We start from the raw sequence: 7,876 nt of genomic DNA, 5'->3' as shown, positions 1-7,876 counted from the left end.
AACCCTGGGACGTAGGGCTTGTCTTCAAACTAGTCCTTGTCAGAACCCCATGCAAGGGGCTGTTCTCAAGGAGAAGCTGCCACTGCCCCTCCCATGCTGGAGAAGCCCAGTTGCCCAAGACTCTGAAGCTCTGGGTAAATGAATTGGTACTGTGAATGCCCCTTTCTGGACAAACTGTGGCTTTTACTACTTGTTCACTCACTTCATCTCCTTCCTTCTTTCCTCCCTCCCTCCTTGCTTCCTTCCTCCCTCCCTCCCTCCCTCCCTCCTTCTTTCCTTCTCTCCCTCCGTCCCTCCTTCCCTCCCTCCTTCCTTCCTTCCATGGACACACTATGTAAAATCCCAATCCCCCACCCCTGATTTCCTTCTTCACTTTATCCTTAGCGCTGAGAGCCATCCGATACTATATATCTCTTTCATACATACACATTTTATTTATTTTTTTCCAAGGCTTAATTCATAGACAGTAAAATGTACAGACCTTACATGTAGAGTCTGATGAGTTTTGACAAATGGATACACCCGTGTTACCATCGCCCCAGTTAAGACATGCATTTCCATCACCCCCAGAAAGCCCCCTCATGCTCTTCCGGAGAACCCCCCCCCCTTCAAAGGCAGCCACTGTCCTGAGTCCTATCACCATAGGGCTAGTTTTGCCTATTCTTGGGCTTCGTATGAATGGAATCCTACAGTAATTCTATATATCTCACTCATTTATCTTGATTATCTGTCTCCTCGACTAGAATCTAAGCACTGTAGGCACAGATTTTTGTTTGTCTTGCTCATTGCTGAATTCCTAGCTTCTAGAATAGTGCCTGGCACATAGCTGGCAGCAGATTTGATGAATAAAACTACAGTGTTGCCCTTTTCCTCATGTCTCTGTAATAGGGGTCAGGATGGAGGCAGTGGGATGGCCCCAAAGCTACACTGCATCCCTGCTTCCCCCGCCTATCTGCTCTCCAAACGAGGATGCACTGCCTTTGCTTTATCTTTTGTACAATAGGGGTGTGAGGGGTTCCTACCTCAGAGGGTATGATCAAAGGAGTTAATATACATAAAACACTTTAGTAAGCTTTGATTAAATGCTAACGATTGTAATTAAGTGATTAATCAACTGCTAATATGTCCTTAGAGTTCATCCAAATCAGTCATTCATTTATTTGTTCTACCAATATTTATTGAGGATCTACGTGGTGACACACACTGGTGTTATAACAGCGAATGAGACGAAGTCCCGTCTTCACAGGGGCTGGCATTTTGGTGAAAGACTGTACTAGTTGGGGTCCAGGCTAAGCTACTAGAATAAGCAAACCAAGGGGTGCCTGGGTGGCTCAGTTGGTTAAGCATCCGACTCTTGCTTTTGGCTCAGGTCATGATCTTGGGGTCGTGAGATTGAGCCCCACATCCGGCTTCACGCATAGCGTGGAGTCTTCTTGAGATTCTCTCTCTCTCCCTCTGCCCCTCCCCTGCTCTCTCTCTCTCTCAAAAAAAAAAAAAAAAAGAATAAGTAAACCCAACAATACAGTGTCTTAAACAAATTAAAAGTTGTTTGTTTGTTTGTTTACCTTGAGTAACATTCCAGAAGTAGGTGGGTCAGCTCTCCTAGGGCAACTCTGCCATCCTCAATGTGTGGCTTCTACTTCTGGGTTCAATATGGCTGCCACACCTCCTGCCATCTCATCTGCAACCCAGCAAGCAAGAAGTGGGAAAATGTAAGAGAAGTATCTGTCCTTTCCCTTTAAGGCATGGCCCCAAAGGGTCCAATATCACTTTTACTTAGATCTCACTGACCAGAACTTAACTTACGTGACCACACCTAGCCACAAGAAGGTCTGGGAAATAGAATCTCTAGCTGAAGTTTGTTTTTTGTTTTTGTTTTGTTTTGAGAGAGCGAGATCGAGGGGGAGAGCAGTGGGGAGGGGCAGAGGGAGAGAGAGAGAGAATCTTAAGCAGACTCTGTGAGCTTGGAGCCCAATTCAGGGCTCGATCTCACGACCCTGAGATCATGACCTGAGCCAAAGGCAAGAGTCAGACGCTTAACTGACTGAGCCACCCAGGCGCCCCTCTAGCTGAAGTTTTTTAAGAACTTGGGAACTAGTGGTTTGGGGCCCTGACTCCAAATTCCCCAGGTGAGCCAGGCCCCTTGTGGGGAGCTTGGGGCATCTCAGAGGTAGGACTGCCAGATTTAGCAAATGAAAATACAGGACCTCCTGTCAGTTAGAATTTCGGGTAAACAACAATATTTGGGACACGTTTATACTAAAAAGTTATTTATGGTGTATTTGAAATATTATATTTTATCCGTCATTCCCATTCAAAACTTCCTTGGGTGGGGCCTAAGTTAGTCTTCCCACTGCCTCCTCCTGCTGGGTCCAAAGCCACACGGGACAGACAGCCAGTCCACAAGATGTCACGTGAGCCCAGGGAGTGCTCAGTGCTGCAGAGGGAGGCAGGGGACGGGACGCTTGCTCCCTGGGGGCACGGCTGTTGGGACAAGCAGCTGCATTTGGCCGTGAAGGTACATTAAGCAGAGGCTCACGGTTTGCCATGTGGGGTGGCTGGTCCTAGGGCAGCCTAGAGCTGCCCATCCCCGGGATCTGGTCACAGCGGGCTGAGGCCTGCCTCTGAAGGCTTCTTGGAGGAGCTGAGCCTTGGACTTGGAGTTTCCCTCTGGTGCCAGGGCAAGGCCCAAGTCTGGGAATCCCCCTAGCCCCAGGTCAAATCCCAGCTCTGCTCCTTCCTAGCTGTGTGACCCTGGGCAAATCCTTTCACCTCTCCAAACCTGGGTTTTCTTGTTTGTAAAATGGGGATCCAGATAGAACCCACTTCACAGCGTGGTGAAGACCAGCGGACACATGCTCACGTGACGCTCCTGGCACACATTTATCTTGCAAAATCAGCTCTGGACTAATGTCTCTTGCTGAGTTGTTTTTACTGTTTTTATCGAGGCTTTGAAGGGAACAAAGGATGGGGGATTGGTATGCAGGAGGCGGCAGGACTCACGAGAGGAAGGGGGCTCACAAAGATGTGAGAGGGGCTGGTCATTGCCCTGGCCACCCAAGGGGGCTGGCACCTCAGGGTTGCGCTTGGCTGGGGACAGATCAGGACCAGCAAGCCCCTGAAGGCCAGCAGCACTGTCCCTTCTCATGTCCCCACGCCCATGCCCCTCGGTACCCCTCTCACCCAGTCCCGTGTGCCTCTGCTTCCTGCGCCCTGCTGCATCCCAGCCCACCATGGCCACGGCCACGGCCACACTGTGGAATTTCCAATTTTCAGCTAATGTGCGGGTCGTGACAGAGGCTCAGAGGCCCTGGTTGGACATAATGGCAGAAGAATTGTAAATGTCGCCCTGAGTGAATGGCAATGAGGAAGGGCAGGGAGGGGACATTTTCCATCGGCCGTGTGGCAGAGCCCAGGAATACATTTTCTCTCGGAGTGTGTCGCATTAGATTTCCAGAGGTGCTCGGGCTCCAGGTACATGTCATTAGTAACAGTTTGGGTGATAATGAATCCTTTTATTTCTTTTCCTCACAGCTCATGAATACATAACAAGGCCCCACTCAGGCGCATCTGGCCTGGGCCCCGAGCCTCCTGCCACCTAATCTCGTCCCGCTCCAATATCCAGGCGACCCAGCTGGGGCCTGCCTTAAAGGAGCCGCATGCCCTTTCCTGCCTGGGGACTTGGGCCGGCCGAGGGGCCGAGCCCTGGGCTGGCCGTGGCCGCTGGCCGAGGGTCGGGCACCACGGAGACCCAGGACGCAAAGGGGTCCCCAGGTCCTGACTCAGTCGTGAGCACCCCGAAGTGCATCCAGCAGGCAGTCAGCCATGCTGCTTGGTGAACAGAGGCTGCCTGGCTGGGGGAGGGCCGTGCGAAGGCTTTCTAAGGCTACCTCGTTGCGGCTGGCCAGTCCCTCTACCAGGTGGGATGGGGAGTTTGCGACCCCCTCCTGTAGTGAGGCCTGGAAGTGTGGGGGCTTCACCTGGGGCTCCGAAAGGCAGACCGAGGCAGAGCCCAGCTCGTCCCCAACTGGCCATCGCCTAGGGAGGGTTCCAGGGAAGGGCGTGTTATCAAGCGGTTCCCGGCGTTACAAAATGTTTGCTACCGAGAATTCTGTTTCTCCATCCGTCGTGAATCTGCACAGCTCTGTTACTTTACTGAGCAAATGCTTCGGGGAAGAAAGGAAGCATGAGTTTTTTTACAATCGCTTTCCCAGATGTCTACACCCTTTGGACCCACTCTATTTTTCTTCATGGTCCTGTCAGGTCCTCACAGCCTCAATCGTATCTCCCGTTATGTTACCGTTGTTTACTGTCCCACTGGGATGGGAGCTCTGTGAGCGCAGGGCCGTTGTTCTCGGCTGGATTGCCAATGCCAAGGATGATGCAGGTGGTCAGCAAACACGTGCAGAAGGACGAGGCAGTTTCCGCCACGGTCACGGTCACGATGCCCAAGAGGCCTGGCCGCTGGACTCCGCCGGCCCTAGGAGGACAGACTAGTGGCAGGCCCGGTAGAAGCCCCCAGCCTCCAATCAGTGTGCGGCGTCACGTCTGGGCTTGCTCTCGAGGACTCTTGGGCTGTGTCCAGGCCTGGGGGGCCTCTTGGATGTGGTGAGGTGGGTGGAGGAGGGAGGGGGCAGGCCAGCATGGCTTCCTGGCGGGAAGAGTGGGGCTGAGATGACAGCCTCTCTGCTGATGGCCTGGGTCTCGGCTCTCCTGTGGTTCTGCCTCGGCCAGGGGCACCTACCCAAGAGTCCTGGTATTTGAAGGCCGCTCTGATGCTGGGACCAAGCCGGGACATCCCTACTGAGTGCCTGCCGTCTGCCGCGCAACACTGTGAGCATGTTAAAACGCTAAAAAACTCAATTCCTCTGAGTGGTGGGTATTATCGTGAGTCCATTTAGCCACAGAGACACAGAGAACTCAGGCAACTTGCCCAGGGACGCACAGCATTGAACAGCAGAGGTAGGATTTGAACCCAAACCGTCAGGCTTCAGCGTGCAGGCTTGAGATGGCCAGAGACCATCCTGCTTTTCTGACGTGGCTTCATAAGAAGCAGTATTATGAGTACCGTCTCCCCACAGCCAGCCAGCCTGTCTTTCTGGATCCGCTGAACACAGAAACTCTATAGTTTCGCTCCTAAAGCCGAGCGGTGTTGGTGTGAAGTCTTGAATGGACCAGGGGCCTGGGCAGCAGCGTCTGGAGGTTAGCCATGGGGGCCCAACAGTCAGGTAGAGCTGGATTCTGGATCCGCTTGGATCGGCTACTTACGGCTGTATGATTTTGAGCAAGCCACTCTGTCTCAGTTTCCTTGTCTGTAAAATGGGGGTGATATGGTACCACGCCAGAGGGATGCTGGAGAGAGCCATGTGCCAACTCATGGGAAACTTGTAAAGCAGTGCCCACGAAGCTCAGTAAGTGTTAGGTTATTTTACAAAAAAGCATGAGGCGGGGAGGGGTGGGACTCAGGTTAGAGCTCCAGCACGGCCTCATCATGGCGCTCACCTGTCATCACCTCTTTTCTTTTTTTTAAGATTTATTTATATATTTTAGGGGGGAAGGGGCAGAGGGAGAGAGAGAGAGAGAGAATCTCAAGCAGACTCTGCGCTGAGCGTGGAGCCTGATGTGGAGCTCGATCCCACGACCCTGAGATTACTACCTGAGCTGAAACCAAGAGTCGGACTCTCAACCGACTGAGCCACCCAGGCCGCACCCTGTCCTCACCTCCCCCATCCTCATGGTCACTCCCCAACTCCGCTGTCATTGTATTCCCACCGCAGTCCCCAACACGCACTGACCTGGGACCAGAGGCGGGGCCTGGAATAGCTGCAGCCCCATCTGGCCGAGGGCAATGGCACGCACCTGCCTCGGATGCGCTGACGCCAGGAATGTGGAACCTGCTCAGGACGCGGGTCTCACTGGGATCACCCACGGTGTCACACGCTCAGTCCCCAGACTCTAACCTGATGATTACTGAATACCTACTATGTGCCAAGTCCTGGGGCTAAGTACTTTGCATTTATAACCTCATGTAATGCTCGCAAAATTCCTGCAGGGAAGGCATCATTAGTCCTATTGTATAGACGAGGAAATTGGGGCTCAGGGAAGTTAAGAAATTTGCCCAAGGTCACACAGCGGGTGTTAGGAAGAGCCTGGACTCAAACCTGGGTCTGTCTGACCCCAAAGCCCACGATCTTAGCCACTGTCTTTCCTCCACCCACCCGTCTCTGCCTCTTGTCTCTAAAATTCCACTGCAGCTAGGAAGCCTTCCTAGACTGGAGGACAAAGGAGGAATAAATGTCCCTTGTCTTCTTGCCATCATCTGTATCCAGTCATTCGTGGTCCGAGGCTTGTCTTATGTAGACTTTGTGCAAATCTTGCACCAGGGCCAACCCCTCTCAGGGGCATAGCTCAGAGCTGAGTGTCTGGAGGGCAGGTGGGAGCGGAGGGTCAGTGCCTCTGTGTCCAGGCCCCTTGGGGTGCCAGTGCCCTTGGCCTCGACCTCTCCACACCTGACTTCGCCATTTGCACTGTGTACTTGTCGGGAGAAAGCATCGTCTGGGGAATGTACACCCTTAGGGGAGAAAAAGGCCTCAATCCCAGCCCCAGTTTGTGCACTTATTACCTCTGTGACTTTCAGGCGAACAGCCCCTCTGTGACTCAGTTTCCTCATTTATAAAGAAGGGCACCGTGATGCTGCTTCCCGTGCTTTGAGATTGGTGGTCACTCTGGGATTTCTTCTCCCGGTCCAGCCCTCCCCCAGTGCCGTGACGCCTCCCACGGTGAGGACCCCCACCCAGGCCCTGCACAACCCCACCAGCCTCACTGTTGACTTTGGCACTCGGCCCTCACCTGGCCTGCCGTGACCGGCCTGGAATTTCAAGCTGAATTTGATTTGACCTGTTCCGCGGGGCTGGCCCCTAAACCAAACCATATTCCCGCCGAGCCCTCAGTGCCCAGTGTTCCCCTGAGAGGAGGGGACGGAGCCCGGCTGGGCCACCGCCTGGGGCCACCTTCGCCAACCCCTGCCCGGCGCTGCCTCCTGAACTAATTCCATAATCCTGCCTCCCGCCGGGCCCCAGCGGCTCAGGAAGGGTTCTCTGGCCTGCTCTGATCCCCCTTCCTGCTCAGCCTGGACCTGCAGCCCCTCAGCCCCTCACCCGCCCATACCAGGGCTCTTCTGAGGTTCTGAAACTCATTTAGGTCCCGTGCTCTGCTGCCTTGGCATCCCCGCCGCCCTGGACCCCCAGCTAGGCTCTGTAACAGGATCCAGATGTTCCCTCCCCTGTCCCCAGGGTCCCTAGAACAATCTGTGACAGTTGGGGAGCCAGAGGGGGCAGGCAGAGCTGCAGGCACTGCTGGGGTAGAGAATGAAAATGGGGTGTGAGGGCCAGTGGAGGGAACACGGAACGTGCCCTGGGGCGGGCATCTCTGTCCGGGCAGCCACACCCTCCCCCAGGAAGCATCCTCATCTCCCCAGGTGAGGGCGGGAGTTCCCGTGTTTGCTGGCTTCGGGACCCTGGGTGGGTTGTGGGCCTCCCGGAGCTCATCCTCCTCCCCCGGCTGAACCAGCTCTGACCTCCCAGCGTCGCTCCAAGACCATGGAGGTGAAGGGCTACTTTGGCACGGGAGCCTGGCACATAGTAGGAATTCACCAAACAGTCTTGGATGAGTCACCCTTTCCCTTGGGTCTCAGTTTCCTCATCTATAAAATGGGCATAGTAGTGCCTACCTTTCAGGGCTTCAGGGAGAACGGGCACATAGTAGGAGTTCAACTTCTGACAGGTGCTTCTCTCTTGCCTTCCAGCGTCACTGGCCAGCACCTAGGCGGCCGAAGGAGGGGCGGTGCACCTCCAGGAGACAGCTTCCGAAGGTCTGG

Source organism: Leptonychotes weddellii, chromosome 4, assembly GCF_054177405.1.
Source record: "Leptonychotes weddellii isolate Sample4059 chromosome 4, ASM5417740v2, whole genome shotgun sequence".
NCBI classification, from domain to species: Eukaryota; Metazoa; Chordata; class Mammalia; order Carnivora; family Phocidae; genus Leptonychotes; species Leptonychotes weddellii.
This window is presented reverse-complemented; position numbering follows the sequence as displayed.